We start from the raw sequence: 21,007 nt of genomic DNA, 5'->3' as shown, positions 1-21,007 counted from the left end.
CCCGTACCACACGTACCCCTACATGACCACTACAATGGTGGTACGGGCCGTACCCACGCCCTCAGAGCATGGGTACGGCCCGTACCACCATTGTAGTGGTGATGTAGGTGTACGCGCCGTACCCACGCCCTCCGAGCGTATGTCCGGCCCGTACCACGTGTACCCCTACATCACCACTACAATGGTGGTACGGGCCATACCCATGCCCACAGAGCGTGGGTACGGCCCGTACCACCATTGTAGTGGTGATGTAGTTGTATGCGACGTACCCACGCCCTCAGAGTGTGTGTACGGCCCGTACCACGCATACCCCTACATCACCACTACAATGGTGGTACGGGCCGTACCCACGCCCTCAGAGCGTGTGTACGGCCCGTACCACGCGTACCCCTACATCACCGCTACGATGGTGGTATGGGCTGTACCCACACCCTCAGAGCGTGGGTACGGCCTGTACCACCATTGTAGTGGTGATGTAGGTGTACGAGCCGTACCCACACCCTCAGAGCACATGTACGGCCCGTACCACGTGTACCCCTACATCACCACTACAATGGTGGTACGGGCCGTACCCACGCCCTCAGAGCTTGTGTGCGGCCCGTACCACGCGTACCCCTACATCACCACTACAATGGTGGTACAGGCTGTACCCACACCCTCAGAGCGTGGGTACGGCCCGTACCACCATTGTAGTGGCGATGTAAGTGTACGCGATGTACCCACGCCCTCAGAGCGTGTGTCCAGCCCGTACCACGCGTACCCCTGCATCACCACTACAATGGTGGTACGGGCCGTACCCACGCCCTCAGAGCGTGTGTACGGACCCTACCACGCGTATCTCTACATCACCACTACAGTGGTGGTACGGGCCGTACCCACGCCCTCAGAGCGTGGGTAGGGCCCGTACCACCATTGTAGTGGTGATGTAGGTGTATGCGCCGTACCCACGCCCTCAGAGTGTGTGTACGGCCTGTACCACGCGTACCCCTACATCACCACTACAATGGTGGTACGGGCCGTACCCATGCCCTCAGAGCGTGTGTACGGCCCGTACCACGCATACCCCTACATCACCATTACAATGGTGGTACGGGCCGTACCCACACCCTCAGAGCATGGGTACGGCCCATACCACCATTGTAGTGGTGATGTAGGTGTACGTGCCGTACCCACGCCCTCAGAGCGTGTGTCCGGCCCGTACCACGTGTACCCCTATATCACCACTACAATGGTGGTACGGGCCATACCCTTGCCCTCAGAGCGTGGGTACGGCCCATACCACCATTGTAGTGGTGATGTAGGTGTACGCGCCGTACCCACGCCCTCAGAGCGTGTGTACAGCCCGTACCACGCGTACCCCTACATCACCACTACAATGGTGGTACGGGCCGTACCCACGCTTTAAGGGCGTGGGTATGGCCCGTCCCAACATTGTAGTGGTGATGTAGGTGTACGCGCCGTACCTTCGCCCTCAGAGCGTGTGTACGGCCCGTACCACGCGTACCCCTACATCACCACTACAATGGTGGTACAGGCCGTACCCACGCTTTGAAGGCATGGTTACGGGCCGTACCACCATTGTAGTGGTGACGGGTACGCGTATGCAGGGATTGGTGGACACGCCCCCCGAAGTGACCAGACCCTGGAGGTAATGTATGGACAGTATATGGTATTTTTAAAATTAGGTAGAGGTTAGGTTTCCTGCCCCTAGGCCCCCCTTTGCCCCTGGGTGTTGTGCTGACCTTCTGCGGCATGCACGGCGGTTTCGGTGCACCAGGTCGTAGGCTAGGAGGGCTGGGATGACACGTAGGATGGGGTCTATGGCTGTCCGTCGCGTACCACTGCTCCTTCTTCGCGTCTTCCTCAATTTCCCGGGTGTTTTTGGCTGCCATAAAAAATGATCCGTGCGGAGTGACGTAGGCACAAATCGTACTTGCTGGTCCGTAGAACGCTGCCTGACTCCGTCCGGACGTCACGCACGCGATGTCCCGGATTGGAATTGTGGGTATTTTTTCGTAGTACGTAGTTTTTTACGAATCATACGGAAATGGTATTTCTGTACGAATCGTACTTGCTGGTTTGTAAGGAGCATTTCCCGGGTACGAGTCGTACGGAGAATACGCTCCGTACGACCATTCGCACCCGGGTTTTACAGGATCGGAATCGGCACCATAATGTACAATGTATATTAAAAATCTGTACACTTTTTAAGTTATGTGAAAAATGTATATTAATGTCATTAAAAAATGTTTGTGTTTGCAAAAATACGTGTGTACTAATTGATATTATTTATATTGAAAATACAAATAATTTTGGCCTGAGAACCCTTTCTCTCAAGAATACGTCACAATAACTCAATCACAGGTTTTGTCTCGGATCCTCAACAAATTAAGCTGGCAGCATATGCTGATGATATTTTAGTTTTCCTCTCCAAACCACAATCTTCACTTACAGCTTTCATGGGAGAGGTGGAGGATTATGGATTGGTATCTGGCTATAAACTGAACAGAGGAACATGTGAGATACTACCCTTAACCAAATACACCTTTAAGGATGATTTTAAGATCTCCAACTTTACTTGGAGCCCTAAACATATAAAATATCTTGGTATCTGGTTCTCTCCCTCTATAAAGACAGCTATCTCTTTAAACATAGACAAATGTTCTGCCAAACTTAAAACTTTGGTCGCAAGATGGCATCCCCTTCATCTTTCTTGGTGGGGTCGTCTGGACACAATCAAAATGATGTTGACTCCGATAGTTTTGTATATCCTTTCTAACATTTCACTTTCCATTCCATCTAAATTCTTTCAAAAGATTAATTCTATTTTGACTTCTTTTTTATGGAATGCTAAAAAACCAAGAATGGCGGTATAGAAATTAACAAGACCAAAATCTGAAGGCGGTGTCAATTTCCCCCTTTTCTCCAATTATCACAAAGCCTTTCAGTTACGACAACTATCAAATTGGATCACTAATCAATCTGAAGATAAACCTCTCTGGGTGGGTCTTGAGACCTCATTTTTAGCTCCCTTCTCATTTCAGGAACATCTCTCCTTTACTCCACAAAAGCTCCCTACTCCCATAATTAAGCAATCCTGTAAACTACTATCCACTGCACCCCACTTAGTAGTACAAAATTTAGACACTTTTCTCAATTCCACAATTTGGCACAATAAACAAATCCTTCTTAATAGGAAACCTATATTTTGGAAGGCTTGGAGAAATAAATGTCTACTCTGGGTTAATCAATTTTTAGATCAGGGCACACCCATTCAATTTACGCAATTACAAACTCTTTATCATTTGCCTTCTTCCTTTAAACCTAAATTTTTGACCTTGCTGAAAGCACTACTTAATACTTATGCTAAACTCAAATCTTCACCTTCCTCCCCCTCCCTTCCCCTTTTCCCATTGCATAACCTTTTGCACATAAACCCCAAAGCGTCCACCATTTATTCTCGTTTAATGGTACCTCATGAGATCCGAGACAAAACCAAAGTGGAACTCTCGTGAGAATCCGATCTGGGAACAAATTGGCCTATCTCTTTTTGGAACAGAATTTGGACGAAACTTAGGAAATCATCCAGAGCGACCAGCACAACACAAACACTCTTCTTTATTTACAACAGATTATTTCTTACCCACACATACCTACATAAAATACACAACACAAATCTCAACACTTGCTGGACATGTTCCCAGGTTCACGCTGATCTCCATCATATGCATTTCACATGTCCACATGTTTTTATATTCTGGAAACAGGTCTGGCACCAAATCAACACTATATTTCACACCACAATTCCACTCTCCCCTACAAACATTTTCCTAGGTAGTTTAACACCGGGCTGGAAAACAAGTCAATCCCAGTTACCACTTATTGATTTGTTAATAGCTGTAGCTTTTCAGCAAATATAAAAAAAACTGGAAAGATTCCTCTAAATTGTCCTATTTAGCTTGGTGGTATGCTGAATGTCACAATCATCGCCTCGATACAGCACTCGTTCATCCTATCTCTCTTGCTACTAAACGTTCTCACCTTTGGGGCCCACTCACACAATTTCTAGACGATACCGTGAAGAAAACTCCTTTACCTGCTTCCTCACAACAAGAAGTGACCAAGCCTCCTTGACCTCCTATTGTTTATTTATAATTATGTTTAATTTAGCATTTTCTATAATATATATATATATATATATATATATATATATATATATATATATTATTTTTTATTTTTTTAGTTCAAGAGATCTTTATTAAATCGTATACAGGTGTCAATACAGAGTACAACCTGAAAACCACATGGTAAAATATCCAGCATAAACATATTTATAAAATCATGAATCAGACTCATAAATATCAATGTAAAAGATTCAAGTAACAGCTGAAAACTGAGAACTAATGAAATATAGGAAAAAAAAATAGGAACATTGAGGGGATCAGGGAGGTTTGGGAACTTCTTGCTGTAATGGTTTTGGCTGAGAAAACTTTTGAGCACTGACATCAAGAAACAGTGTAACAGGTGACCATAAGTTCAAATGTTTCGTTGCCATTGTTAGAGGATAAACAAAAGCAGTGTCCAAACTATGGTTGTGGCAAACGTTATACCACCAAGCTCTATATGAAATTTTTGTAAAGTCTTTCCAATTTATAGTGATTTGCTGAACAGCAACAGCTAATAACAAATCAATAATTTTAACATTAAACGTCACGTTTTCCCATACAGGTGAAAGACTTCCTAAGAAAACATTGGTAAAGGAAAAAGTAAACTTTTTTTTTATTTTAATTGTGTATTTTTTACATGTATTGTTATTTAAGATTTCTGTGAACCTTTGCTTGTATTCATATCATCTTCTATATTATCCTTTTACTATTTTAATTGATATTATATATTATTATTGTTCTTTATTACACCTTAATGTATTTATTTATTAACAAATAACTGCATATATGAAGTATTGTTTTTATGATCATATTAATCATTTCAATAAACCTTTTCTTGAACTTAAAAAATATATAAATAATATTACCAAAAATATACCATGATCTGTTAAAAAATAGAAATAATTATAAAAAAGTACTAAAAAAATGTGTTAAAACATATCTTTTATTAACAATGTACACTATACGTATTAATGTAAAAAAGATGTACAATATTAAGAAATAATGTATCTACTGTTACCAAAAACATAACTTGTTTTAACAAATTTACAAAAAGGAATTAATAACTACTTCTTTGTTTTTGTAAAAATGAACAACACTATCATGTAATAGAACAAAAATGTGTAATCCTGTTTGTTCAAAAATAATATATAGAAATGTATAAATATCTACAAAATATATAATATGCCAAACACTTAAAAAAATTCTTTTTCCTGTGTTGAACAATATATATTAAATATAGTTAACAAACTATAATGAGTTTTCTCATGTTTATCAATGTTACATTATAAATAAAAATATAAATAAAATATAAATATGTTTCTGTATTTATTTTACATTTTTTGAAATATTGCATATATAATAAAATATATATATTATATCAAAGTCCTTTAAAAACTATTGTATTTTTACAAACATTTATAACTATACTTACACCATAATATAGTTTTATTTCTTAACTATTCCCACTATAGACTACATGAACTCACGGAAGGTGCTGGACTCTAAGCATATATAATTTACTGTTTCCACTCTAATTTTAATTAAGTCAGTGAAGGTGCTGGATACCAAACATATATAATTTACTATTCTCACTCTAATATAAATCAAGTCCGGGAAATGCTAGACACTGAACATATATAGCTTACTATTCCCACTCCAAACTACATCAAGTCAAGGCAGGTGCTGGACACTAAACATATATAAATTGTTAGGCCCTTTCCCCCCTGTGCTGAGCCTTTTTTGGGCTATTTGGGGTAGTTTGTGCTTAGGCCCCTGTACATTTTTGACCACATAAGACATCCACGCCACAATGGTAAAAATGCAGGGTTTGCATTTCCCTGCACTATGTGGAAGGCACCATGAGGTGCCTGCCACATAGTGCAGGGAAATGCAGGGGGCACCTTAGGTGCCCCCAAGTGCAGTAGGGAAAGGGGGGGCCGCAACGGGCCCCTGAAGTCAATCTCCGCCAGCATTTGAATGGCAGGTGAACCGCCATTCTACGCTTGCGGAGATGAAGCATCCTAATATAGGGGACGGAGCCTGTTAGGCAGCTCCACCATTCTAGGTATGCTTTGCAGGTCTGCCAGGCAATCTGAATGATTGCCTGTGGCGGACCCATGGTGGACGGAATTCCATTCCACCAGAAAACCACCTGCCATCATAATTTGGCAGGCGGAGAATGGCCGCAATTTGGCTGTGAATCCGCCATCGGCAGGCTGCCGGTGGCGGATTCACCGTAATCGTAATGTAAATAAAATAGGCTTAAAATACAAAACATTTACTAAATCTATAACATGTCTTCCTTTATATGTCACAGATTAAACTTCATTAAAACACCACCTAGATATTTCAAAACAAAGATTTAGGTGCAAAACAACAATAAAATCAACATTAAAAAAGATATAACAAGTAAGTATATGACTTAACCAACAAACAAAGTAGCTGTAATGTCCTGCTAATATATGTGAATGGGCATAAAACATAATTTGATCTTGGACCTTTCTAGGAACTAGTAAATGAGGTGGGTCAGTGTGACCTGCTATTCAATATAGGAGTCCATTTCTGATTTGGAAATGAGGATAAGTATGGGTGTAATTTTGACCAGCTTCATCTCAAATAGGCTGGAGTAGAGCAACATTAATCTGTGTAAAGCGAAATTTGCATCTATCGTTCATGGTTCGGGAGTTAGTAAGGCACCTTGTGGAGTCAAGGTTTGGACTTTTACTTGCTCTTTGGACTCCTTTAACTGATTGAGTACTGTCTCATGGAACAATTCCAAAAAGTGTGTGTTATCGGCCCCAGAATTACATCTTCAATTAGACTTTGAAGTACACCAACTTCAACTACTACCTTTTTAGCCGATGTTGTAGAAATTACCAGCTGTACTACGGGATAGGTTTTTATGCCCCATGTACTTATCTAATTTTAACAAGTTTCCCAGGTATAATTTGTGAGGGTAGTACTAATTTAGCTCATACTACTGATTGTTTGCAACGTGAATACAAAAAAGTAGTGTCCATTTTTGATTAATGTTTACACTTACATAAAACAAGGGCCCATCTCTTGAGTTAAAAAAATGGAGCTTGGGTGTTGTTGTCTTGCATCAGTTCTTTTGTGGACTTCTTGATTTTACAGAAACTAGCTATTTGGCCTTATTCACCACATTCAAATCATTGTGGACCAGAAGAAATCTGGAGTACCGGTTCAACCGATATGTTCTTTTTGTCTCATTAGTAACCTTCTGAGGCTTCCTGTCATTATGAGAATTCATCTGTTTAGAGGGGTTCTTTACATGTTTTTCAAAATCTATTTAATTAAAGTGTGGTTGAACTTATGAAAAGGTGGTAGCCATTTCTACTGATTGTTCAATGGTAAGTCCTGAGTGTTGAATGCTGGTGTAGCCACTTTTGAGTATGATGGGGTAAAGCCTCTAGAAATTATTCTAGACATATCTTGTCCATAATCTCTTCCTTAGTATGGTTATGTGGTCTTAACCATTTCTGGGCTGCTGTTTTCTATTTAAAGTAAAGGAGTATCATCCATTTTCCCCCACTCTTGTCTAAATTTCAAGCGATAGACTTCCTCATCTAGTCTAGCTCTATCCAATATCTTCATATATGGTCTCTCCTCAGGGATTAGCTGTTTAGTAAGTAGCTTGAGTGTCGAGCTGTCAATAAAGGGGCTGAATAAAAGGGCTGCCTCTCTAGGGGTCAAACACTTGCCCGTGCAGTTTGTTTAAAATGTACCCAAAAGGCAATAAGATCTTCTCCTGATAGTAGTTTTTGCAAAGTTATCATAGGAGCACTGGCTACTGGCCCCCTATTATGGATCAGTAGAGATGTCACCTGTATTTGTTCCTGGGCCAGCTTATTGAGATTCATCTCGAAATATTTATCTATCAGCCTTAGCGAAAGACATTTGCTATCCTAGGGCTCATTCTAGTTTGCGTTGTACGTGTACTAGGTGTTGATTTAAAGCTTTCATTATGTATCAATGGAGGAAGGATGCACGTATTCTCCATCACTTGTCAATTTGTTAGTGAATTTAATGCCAAAGTCAATCACTTAGGGAGTTTGACCCAATATGTTTTATTTCAAAATCTCATAGAAAAAAATATTCTGGAGTCCGAGTTAAACAGTTCTTTTCTTTCTTCCTTTCTTTAGGACCTTGGGGAGTTCCTGTCCGCCGGTACCCTCGACAGAAAGGAGAGTACAGGTGAGTCACTGTAATATGTGTCTTTATATTTTTATTTGTGGAAGCTTAGTTTAGTGATTCTTCTGAAGGATCAATTCAAGTAGTGAGGTTATTAGTAAAGGTGCTCAAAATAATAGAGATCTGGCATATGGAATAAATAATGATTGGGGCTCAATATCACCATAAAGTAAAAAAAGAATTAAGAGAAAAGATCTGTAAATATTTGGTGAAACTTTCTCTTTAGAGGAGGCTTTATAATCAAAATCTAATTCCCTGGAATATTCTCAACGACTGGGGTAGTACGGTTTCTCTGCCTCATCCATCCTCTTCCAAAGAACAAAAAAATAATGTCCTTATCTATTCCCAGCCTCTTCCATTTACGGCTTTCCCTTGCATTTCTCAGATCTATTCAAGAGCCTCCAACACACCTGACTGAGCCACGTTCCCTTCTGGAACGTGACTAGGCGCTAGATTTGACCGGCGAAGAAAATTCATCCTCGGCTCACCGGGTGCTGTTACTGGCTTCTCGGTTTTCCTGCAGGCCTCCGGCCCATCCTCTCTAAACTCCACCATCTTCTCAGTCTTTGGAACAGAAACTTGCAGCTGATAGTTTCCCGTCACGACTCCGCTTGGACACGCACACTCTAGTTCTCCTCTCCATTCTCGGTTCTCCCCCTCTGCTGAGCCTGCCTCTCATCTTCTAGGTTCCTCCCGGGTTGCCTGACTTCCTGTCTGTGCCTTCTCATCGTATCAGTCATGTAATAGAAGAAGGGCTCAGTTGGCTCCGGATTTTAAAATGGGTTTCGAGGGACACCAAATTTGAAGGGGTTATGTCTTCACATTTGGAAACTATACTTATAAAATGTAATAAGGTAACCCCAATATTATCCTTCCAGAGAGATAGGACTTGCATTAATGACAAATTAATTTGAGAGTTTTTCAGTAACAGGACATGTAAAACGTAAAAGTACATGTCCTACTTTTTTAATGCATTGCACACTGCCTCCTGGGCTGTCCAGGGCCTGCCGTAGGGGTGACTGATATTTATTAAAAAAAGGAAGGTTTGAGCCTGGCGTAAGGGTTATTTTTCCTGGTCAAAGTAACTGTTTAAAGCTGAACACACTGCTGCAGGCAGGCCTGAGACATAAGGGCTACTTAATGAAGTGGCACGATAACTACTGCAGGCTCACTAGCAGCATGTAATTTACTGGCCCTCGGTACATGCAGTGCACTTTACTAGGGACTTATGCATAGATTAAATATGCCAGTTGGGTGTAAATCAATATTATTATGTTTTAAGGAGTGAGCATGTGCACCTTACCACTGGTTGACAGTGTTAAAGTGCTCAGAGTCCTAAAGACAACAAAAACAGGTCCAGCAAAATGGAGGAGGAGAGGCAAAACATTTGGGGCAAGACCACACTCTAGCTGAAAGCTCTAACAAGTGCACTTTCTGGAGATGTGGTGCCAGGTCACTTTTGGTCTATCTTACCATGCGCAGCAAAATAGAGTTCCAAACATTTGTGAATACTGACATAGTGATGGTTTAGTAGGTCTTAATACAACTCTGTCACTCCCTTCTGTAAGCTTGCTTTTACAGCCTCTCTTAAATTATTTAGCCACATTGAAAGCGCCCTTTTAAATATCCCAGCTAAAATAAAACAAGCATCTGTAGTCATGGATACACATCTGGTAAACCCACAAATGCATGCCACTGGTCGCCTATTACTTTTAATGAATGAAGCGCATTATAAACACAGCTACTTCACAACGTTTTGCAAGCGTAGGTTTGGCTTTTCGATGGAAAAGGGATTTCTTAATTAATCTCTTGTACAAACCATCTCCTTGGAGAGGCATGATGAAGTTAATATTTTCAAGAGAAAACCATGTATATAAAGATATTCTTCAAATATTTTATCGTTAGATACATTAAAACAAGTCAAACTAAAATGATGACTTTACCCTCAGGTAAAGGCTGGTCTGCAAGAGGGCCTTCCAGGATACTGAAAGGGGGATTTAAGAGCTGGTTGAAATCAGGGGCATTAGATTATTGGATTCTGGTGAATCCATTAGAATTTCTGCTAAGGAACACATACTTTGTACTTGAGCACATTTTGTACGAGAAGCAAACACAATACTTAAAGAGTGAATAGAGGTCTTCAAGAGATCAATACCTAAGAGTTAGAATGAAAACCATTCAGATTCTAGCTATTCAAAGTGTCTATTTAAATCCCAGATGGAGAATGCTTTAGCTGTTTGTTTCTCAGACCTATTGCTTCCAATACAGAACATGTACTTAGAAAGGGATGTTATTCAGCCTTTGCTCATGTTCGGATGGATTTTTTGAGTATCTTAGATTTCTCCTCTTTCTTTAATGGCCTTCCTCCTTATTCTTATGTTAGTCTTTCCCAAGCGCATTTTGACCTCATAGCTTTCTGATTCGATGAGTGGTATTCTTCCAGTGCTACCTTACAGAACTATTTGTTCTTTTGCATGTTTATTTTCCATTTGACGTTTAGCACTCTAATTGAAAACATTCTCACCCAAGCTCTCTCACCAGATCTCTGTATCTTTCTCCAACACCACTTATTGCCTGCCTTCCTGGACATGTTTCACAAAGCCTTAATATTTCTATGCTCACCAGACATTACACACTACCCTGCCTCTTCCTCATAACTTATTCAACAGGCCTTTCCCTATATTTATTAAACATAATAAAACTGTTCAGAAACACATACTCAATGGATGACATCTTCAGTGATGTCATCAGTGATGTCATTTGAGATGTCGTCAGTGATGTCATCAGTGATGTCACTGACCATGTCATGAGTGATGTAATATGTGACGTCATCAGCAGTGCATTGCGGGGGCGCGAGTTATAGTTAGCTGGACTAACTATAACAGGGGAATTTCTAGGGTTTTGTACGAGGGAAATGTCCAGCTAACTATAACGCCCCTGAAACCTATGGTTTTTTCAGCGAATTTCAAAGGTTTTTTAAAAGCTAATTCCTATCTATAACTTATCTCTGAAGATATCATGAAAAGCATTCTTTTTTAAAAGTAGGGTGCACATTAGTTTTGTGGAAAAGCATCTTTGTGATTGGTTAAGAAAAAGCAGTTTCAACATGGAGTACATATCATAGGATAACATTTGCTCAGCTCAACCACACCTGCTACTTGCATTTGGAAGGCACTGTTCGAACTTAAAACAATCGTCAACTTTTAACCTGCACGTGTCGTTAAATGTTCAAGAAAATGTTACAAAAAAATATCGTAAAGTTTTAAAAAATTGATGAACTTTTAACCTGCACGTATTGTAGAATGTTCTAGAAAGTGTGTTGATAGAATTTGTTGCACTTCTGACTTCTATGTGTTGTTGAATATTAAAAAAAACGGTTCATATGGAAAATTAAAAAGAAACTAATAGAGAAGTTTTGAAACCTAAAAGAATCAAGGAACTATTCTAATGTATTCTTTACATGTATTTATGTGTGCAGCAACAAAATTATAGACACAACAGCACTAGGAAGAGGAAGAAGCAGGGAGTGGGGGAGGGGGGGGGATAGGCAGAATGGCACACATGCACAATTAAGTACAACACAAATAGACTAACAATGGCCAAAATGAAACACACCAACAAGGAGCACAAGTCACACAACCTGCCAACATCACACCACTGGACGAGCATAGAAGTGAAAACCACGCTGCATTCATACAGGATGTGTACAAAGGCCAGTCGTTGGTGTTGTGGGATGTCTGCGACCGTGGTCATCATGGATGAGATGCCCAGCATGTGGCACATGGTCGAGTTCACTGTGTGTTATGTTGCCAAACGGCTGCTCCTCCCTCCCACGAGCCCCCACACTTTGTATGGTGAGCTGTTGTATCTCGTGCACTCGTACGGCACGCCATTGTAATGCCTATTTGCGCATGTCCTGCTACATTCCAACTACAACATCACAGTGCCATTTGGAGGTGGTGCCTGCCACTTTACAACATCGACTGCTGCGGCTCTTGTAACAGGCCACACCAGAACACAGAGACACACTTACCGCACTTCCTGTACACGGACATGTCCGAGACACCCCGTTCCCCTAGCCAGATAGGCACACCTCTGCACTGACCTGTGAACAACAGACCAGCACACGCCAGTTGTGCATGCAGGAGGATGAGTACGTAGCTACACATCCAGGCTAACTGCCAACGCTGAGGTGACAGCACACTGTGATGTTGCAGGGCTCGTGCCTATCATGCTAAGACAATGACCACAGGGACACACTTACTAAGATGTGGGTTTGGGGGGCATTGGCGGTCCTGGAGTTGTTGACGTGAGTCTTCTGGCCCTCGTGGTTATCCCTGTATCATGCTCATTGACTCTATGGCACCTGTGGGTGTTCTGGTGTGGCTCTTGGCTGTGTTCCCTTTCATGGTGCATGTAGTAGTCCTGCTTAACACCAGCAGAAAGCAGGTGTAAAATCCCTGGTGCTAACGTGTCTTATCGCCGGAATTTGTTTCGCATTGCAATTGGTGTGAAAGTTGTGATGTGATTTTTTTCATGTGCACAACAATATACGAACTGAGCAGTGTATCTCGTCAAGATCCAGCACCTGACGCACTATTCCCAATCAATAGAAATACAATGAGATTTCTTAATAGATTTTGTGTGTACACTGTAAGTGCAGCCAATACCTCAGTGCAATACAGTACAGGATTTTAGTATTTAGAATAAATCGCAAAGGTGTACCTCGTGTCTTTTTGCACAGGAACGGCTACTCTCCATTTCATTATCAGCACTTTAACGGAAGTAAAGTTGAGATAAATCTAACACACTGTTCAGAAGTCGGTGCAAACTGCAGATATCACCAGTATTCCAGCGATAAGTGCCCCAAAATTTAACACCATGGTGGACTCCATCAAATAACAGTAATAAGAACAAGAAAGAGTCACACAGCAGTTAAGAGAACAACCAAAAATATTATTAATTTTTTTTCAAACTTTATTTTTTATAATAATGAATATATAAACGATAAACTATGTTCAAACTTTATTTTTTTATTAACATAAATATAAACAATAAACTAATAAACAAAATGTAACAACAATAATAAAAAACAACAAGGCAGAATACTCCTGTGGGAACCACGGATGTCGACGACAGACCTGGAAAATCAGAAAGATTGTTAAAAAAAAAAAAAACATGGTATTCTCAACAAAATACCACAAGAAACAAATCACAGATATATAAAATGTATACAGCTAACACAATTTTATAAGTTTAACTTACAAAAACTGTAAATGTTGCCGCTTTAAAATATTTACCGAATCTGAGGAAATTTTTTTGCAGAAGGCACCACGCCCACAACGTTTTTCTTCAGTGGTGAAGAAATGTTTAACTTTTTCCAAGGGGCAAACAAAGACCAATGCCACCTTCTTCATTCGCAAGATTTGCCAAAGAGTTCTGTTACGAGGGGATCCTAACAAAAAATACTCGTGCGGCACAGCAAGTATGATGAAACACCTAAGGACCCTTCATCAAAACAATCTTGCACAAGAAGAGTGCAAACAGATGAGAAACACTCCAGTTCTGTATCTGTAAAAAAGAATCACTAATAAATGTATATTAATAACTTTCAAATTTATACTATTCCATTACTGTACAAACACATTTTATATAAAAACTGACTAAGGAACTATAGCCCTGAACCACAAGTGTGACAATCATTAAAACACTACATGCATAGTGCATACTACTTTGAAGCAGTTCATGCCCTAAAGCCTACTTCACTAAAAGACTACATGCTAACTGACTAAATGATTACAGTACTATCAGGAGACACACTGGGTGAGTGACAGGGTGTTTGCTAAAAGAGAATGAATAATAACTAGGGAATTGAAGGTGTGAAACACAACTGTGTAGGTGATTAGAGGACTGCATCCATACTGCATAGGCATTTAAAGCAGTCCATGTGCTAAGGCCTGGCTCACTGCATGACTACTTGGGTACTGACTGAATGATTAGAGTACAGCAAGGAGAGTGCCTAGGTGAATTTATAAGTGCTAGGCTTTTCGCACAGGGAATGGATTAGTACTTGGTACTGAATGGGTCACTAGAGGAGTGCAAAGGCAGTCACAAGTGCTGGACTGTATGGATACTGACTAGGAAATTGAAAGTGTGAAATACAAGTGTCTAGGTGGTTAGAAGACTGCATGCATAGTGCATAGGGGTTTGAAGCAGTCCATGTGCTAAGGCCTGGCTCAGTGTATGAATACTTAGGCACTGACTGAATGATTAGAGTACTGCAAAGATAGTATCTTGGTGAATTTATAAGTGTTTGGGTTTTAGCACAGTGAATGGATTAGTACATGGTGCTGAATGGGTCACTAGAGGACTGCAAAGGGAGTGACAGGGTATTTCCTGGAAGTGTATGGATACTGACTAGGGAATTGAAGGTGAGAAAGACAATTGTGTAGGTGGTTAGAGGACTGCATGCATAGTGGATAAGGGTTTGAAGCAGTCCATATACTAAGGGCTGGGTCACTGGATGAGTACTTGGGTACTTACTGAATGATTAGAGTACTGCAAGGAGAGTGCCTGGGTGAATTTATTAGGGTTTGGCGCAGTGAATGGATTAGTACATGATGCTGAATGGGTCACTAGAGGAGTACAAATGGAGTGACAGGGTGTTTGCTGGAAGTGAACTGATACTGACTGGGGAATTGAAGGTGTGAAAGACAAGTGTGTAGGTGCTTAGAGGACTGCATGCATAGTGGATAGGGGTTTGAAGAAGTCCATATGCTAAGACCTCTCTATGTGTATGAATACTTAGGCAGTGACTGAATCATTAGAGTACTGGAAAGAGAGTGTCTTGGTGAATTTATAAGTGTTTGGGTTTTGGCACAGTGAATGGATTAGTACATGCTGTTGAATGGGTCTCTAGAGGACTGCAAAGGAAGTGACAGGATATTTCCTGGAAGTGTATGGATACTGACTAGGGAATTGAAGGTGTAAAAGACAAGTGTATAGTATGTTAGAACACTGCATGCATACTGCTTAGACATTTGAAGCAGTCTATTTGGTACTTAGAAACTGACTAAATAATCAAACTACTTCTAGGACAGTACTTAGGTAAAACTTTTACATTTTCAGTTCTGCCACAGTGAACAGAATAGTACATGGTACTGCACCTTAGTGTCAAACCCTGACCCATCTTATCAATGCATAAGCAAAGACTAGCTTCTAATGCTACTAAAACTTGACAACATGAGAGGTTTTAAATTAGTTATCTGTCAGCAAATACACAATGTTACCAAATGATTCTCTCACAGTGGGTCTCAAATGCACACAGACTCGCAGTGTGATTCTAGACAACAACCACTATACCTAGGAGTTTACCAAAAATCATTCACTACTGTGGAAGTGATAAGCGAACTGCACACAATCTTCATATTTCAGGACTGCACTTTTATGTCAAAGCCTGACTCATATAATCAAAGCATAAGCAAAGACTGGCTTCTAATGCTACTAAAACGTCACAACATAACCGGTTTTAAAACAGGTATATGTCAGCAAATACACGATGTTACCAAATGCTTCTCTCACAATCCTTACCCAAATGCACACAGACTCACAGTGTGATTTAAGACAAGCAACACTATCCTAGGAGTTTACCAAAACTCATTCACTACTCTGGAAGAGTTAATGGTACTGCACACAATCTACATATTTAAGTACACCACATCAGTGTCAAAGCATGACTCATTTAATCAACGCATAAGCAAAGACTGGATTCTAATCCTACTAAAACTTCACAACATGACAGGTTTTAAAACAGTTATCTGTCAGCAAATACATGATGTTACCAAATGCTTCTCTCACAGTGATCCCAAATACACACTAACTCACAGTGTGATTCTAGACAAGCACCACTATCCCTATGAGTTTACCAAAACTCATTCACTACAGTGCAAGTGGTAAGGGAACTGCACACAATCTACATATTTCACAACTGCAATTTACTGTCAATGCCTGACTCATATAATGAAAGCATAAGCCATAACTGTCTTCTAATGCTACTAAAACTTGACAACATGACATGTTTAACAACACTTATCTGTCAGCAAATACACGATGTTACCAAACACTTCTCTCACAGTGGTTCCCAAATGCACACTGACTCACAGTGTGATTCTAGACAAACAACACTATCCCTAGGAGTTTCCCAAAACTCATTCACTACAGAGGAAGTGGTAAAGGAACTGCACACAATCTACATATTTCACGACTACACTTTAATGTCAATGCCTGACTAATTTAATCAACGCATAAGCAAAGACTGGCTTCTAATGTCACTAAAACTTGACAACATGACAGGTTTTAAAACAGTTATCTGTCAGTAAATACATGATGTTACCAAATGCTTCTCTCACAATCCTTACCCAAATGCACACAGACTCACAGTGTGATTTTAGACAATCAACACTATCCTAGGACTTTACCAAAACTCATTCCCTACTGTGGAAGGGGGAAGGGGACTGCACACAATCTACATATTTAAGTACAGCACATCAGTGTCAAAGCATGACTCATTTAATCAACATATAAGCAAAGACTGGATTGTAATGCTACTAAAACTTCAGAACATGACAGATTTTAAAACAGTTATCTGTCAGCAAATACATGATGTTACCAAATGATTCTCTCACACTGATCCCAAAAACACACTAACTCACAGTGTGATTCTAGACAAGCACCACTATCCCTATGAGTTTACCAAAACTCATTCACTACAGTGCAAGTGGTAAGGGAACTGCACACAATCTACATATTTCACGACTGCAATTTACTGTCAATGCCTGACTCATTTAATGAAAGCATAAGCCATAACTGTCTTCTAATGCTACTAAAACTTGACAACCTGACTGGTTTTAAAACAGTTATCTGTCAGGAAATAAACAATGTTACCAAATGCTTCTCTCACAATCCTTACCCAAATGCACACAGACTCACAGTGTGATTTTAGACAATCAACACTATCCTAGGAGTTTACCAAAACTCATTCACTAGTCTGGAAGAGTTAATGGTACTGAACACAATCTACATATTTAAGTACAGCACATCAGTGTCAAAGCATGAATCATTTAATCAACGCATAAGCAAAGACTGGATTCTAATGCTACTAAAACTTCACAACATGACAGGTTTTAAAAAAGTTATCTATAAGCAAATACATGATATCACCAAATGCTTCTCTCACACTGATCCGAAATACACACTAACTCACACTGTGATTCTAGACATGCAAAACTATCCCTAGGAGTTTACCAAAACTCATTCACTACAGTGCAACTGGTAAGGGAACTGCACACAATCTACATATTTCAGGACTGCACTTTTCTGTCAAAGCCTGACTCATTTAATCAAATCATAAGCCATACCTGTCTTCTAATGCTAATAAAACTTCACAGCATGACAAGTTAAAACAGTTATCTGTCAGCAAATACACGATGTTACCAAATGCTTCTCTCACAGTGGTTCCCAAATGCACACAGACTCACTGTGTGATTCTAGACAAACAACACTATCCCTTGCACTATACCAAAACTCATTTCTTCATCTAGAAGTAGTACTACATTTTAATATAGAAACATAACATAACTCATTTCACAAATTCATAAACAATGACTGGTTTCTAATTCTACCAAAATATAAAAACTGCACAGTTATCTGTTTACAAACACATGAAAAACACAAATGCTTATCACAGAATGGTTTCTACAGGCACACACATTGTAGAGAAAAAAAGTACTCCCTACAATTTAGCAGGAAAAATACATTAGTCTGATTAAAATCAAAATAGTCTACATACATCCCCTCACAATTAAATAACTAATCTTTCAAGTTCTTTTGTAGATTAAGAAGTATATCAATCACTCACCATATTTTCTTTTACAGAATCTCTGCACTGTGCACCTCTCAGCAAAAGCAAAGAATGAAAAAGTTTCCCTTTCATTTTCCACACATATACATGTAAACATCAAATCACAATCCTTCGCACATAAACTCAAAAGCAAACACACATTTCTATTGGTTAAACATTTCAACCCTTTCCAACTGAAATACATTTCAACCCTTCCCCCAATCTGCCTTCTGCCTGTTACCATAGAAACAGGTCATGGAACACTGCACTGTGCTCACAGGTCACAAGTTCAGCACACAATGTTCCTACACAAGACAGGAAGTGTGCTTGACTTTTCAACATATCAGCTTATCATATATAATGTTCCTTACAATCTGTTTTTGTTAACCAATAACAATCATACCATTAAAAAAACAGAAATATACACCCTACCTTTCAGTGTAGAAAGTTGTCATACAACCAATGATTTCTTGTCGTTTTTCAAAAAACGTTGCCGTGGATCCGCGCACCCACCGCGAGAGAATCCGTGCATCCAATGCGATAAGATGCGTGCACCGTGCGCGCATTTCCCCGTGTTTTTTTTTTTAAAAAGGGGGACCCAGGGGGTCCTTCTGGGACCCCCTAAGCACCTCTAGAGGGTCAGAGTATTTCCACTCTGCCCCCTTTATATGTTTTACACACTTATTCCCCTTGCATCTTCAGCCTCGCTTCTACCGAGGCAGAAAATGGCCGCAAACAGTTCCTGGTTCCGAATGTAGAGAGACACTCGACAGCCAATTAGCATTCAGCGCGCGATCGGGAATGTGCGCGCCCGGTTCGGGGAGGGTGCGCTTACCCTAATTTTCTCAGGAACTACTGAACAGATTCACACCATATATGCAAAAGGCACGAGTCCGAACTGAGGACTACCTCTTTGCCAAATTTGGTGTCATTGCGTTCAGCGGTTCGGGCTTTAGCTGCGACAACAGATCCTATGGGAAATTGCATGGGGCTAACACGTTTTGGGACCCCCCTTTTTTCTCAGCCCCCGCTTGACGGATCACCGCAAAACTTTCAGGGTAGGAGCGGAGCGGAGCTGGCCACAAGTTTGGAAAATTTCGCGAGGATTCGTCAACCGGCACCAACGTTATTCCAAATAGAATGTTGCGGATTTCCTATGGAAAATAGGTCCTAACTATAACTATCTACTGGCGACCGCCAGTAGATTATATATATATATATATATATATATATATATATATATATATATATATATATATATGGAACTCCTTGAACTCCTCGAACCTCCGCTACAAACACACAGCAGCAGCGGCGAACAGAGTAAACGGACCCCAATTGCTGGCAGGAAGATTTTATTTCTGCTCCTCTGCTTAGTAACGCGTTTCGAGCACAGCCGTGCCCTTGATCACACACAGGTAACAGTTTGCCAAAGCCATTTAAACATGCAGGGTGAGTTCACTTCCTGTGTCAGGTGATCATAGACACAAGAAAAAGACTTGCAAAGAAGACAGATTATGTACATTTCATTATACAATCGCCATAAATTGCTTAAATGCATCACGCAATTACTAGATGATGTATGCAATATATCTGTATAAATACAAATAAAAATAAATAAAATTAAAACAGCATCATCGTTAAATATATATCACTTGGTTCACTTTGTGCAATTCAAAGTGAAAAAATAATGCAAATACATATATAAATATATTTACAACAACACTGGTAATGGATAAAAGAATGTAACACGGTATAAAAACTGTTAATAAATAGGATAAAAATATCACTAATACAACAGAAACAATAGTGCCACATAATCCAGTAATGAACCAGCGAAGGTGATACATAACAGCCTGAATGCTAGTGATAGATATGAATATGGCTTGAGTGTGGTTATTACATGTCTTAATGCATAGTCTGAGGTAGAAATAAATATAAAGTGCCACAATTATGTGCGAAAGCATGACCTGATTTATCCTTTCCTTCAAAAAAAATTTGTATTTTCATCTCTATTGAAAAAAGGAAAATCTACAATAAGTAAAACCCATGAAAATTCCCTAAAAGATCCTGAAAAGATCTAAAAAACCAAAAATGTGCAAAACGAGCAAAAGCAGCTGGAATTCTATAATAGTGCTGACAAAATAGAGCCAGTTGAAGACCCTTCAAGATATTACGAAGGAGTGAGGGCTGGGTAAGGAGAGATGTGACTAAAACAACTATAAAAATCTACCAAAACCCGTAAAAAATTCATGAAAATTCATAAAAGCTTATAAAAACTATTTATAAAAGCTCATAAACAATCTACAAAATAGCAGGTCCAAAGAGAGGTCATCACAGTGTAAAAGAGGGAACAGCCACATAATACTAAAGGAAGTTGTGCAGATCTTCAGTTGTATTTAACCCATGTGGTGCTTTACTATCCAATTCTAGAATAATGCGAGATTCTAATTGCCTTAGTTTCTTTTCTTTGTTTCCACCCCTTCTTAAGGGGGGAATCGCATTGATAACAAAGTACGAGAGGCAGCTGAGATCGTTGTTGTGTTCTCGTTTGAAGTGTCTGGCTACAGGATAGGAAGAATCATTATTAACTATAGCCCGAATATGTTGAAGAATTCTGACGTGCACCTGTAGCTTGGTGCTGCCAACGTAACGCAAGCCACAGGTACACGCCAAAACATACACCGCAAACTCAGTGCGGCAGTTGTAATTCCCATGGATAACACATTTTTCT

The 21,007-nt window shown here is 40.1% G+C and overlaps 1 long non-coding RNA gene across 1 annotated transcript in view; it reads left to right on the top strand.

Annotated features, from left to right (window-relative positions):
- The window catches only part of LOC146831367 (uncharacterized), a 691,452-nt gene that overhangs the window by 93,906 nt on the left and 576,539 nt on the right, over positions 1–21,007 (top strand). Inside the window, exon 2 of the long non-coding RNA XR_014961274.1 lies at positions 8,330–8,381. This is a non-coding gene — a long non-coding RNA (uncharacterized LOC146831367). The remainder of the gene's footprint in view (positions 1–8,329; positions 8,382–21,007) is intronic.

The sequence above is a fragment of the Triturus cristatus genome, chromosome 5_1, assembly GCF_964204655.1.
Source record: "Triturus cristatus chromosome 5_1, aTriCri1.1, whole genome shotgun sequence".
NCBI lineage: Eukaryota > Metazoa > Chordata > Amphibia > Caudata > Salamandridae > Triturus > Triturus cristatus.
Note: the sequence above shows the minus strand (reverse complement) of the source record. Positions and strands in the feature narration are given on the sequence as shown.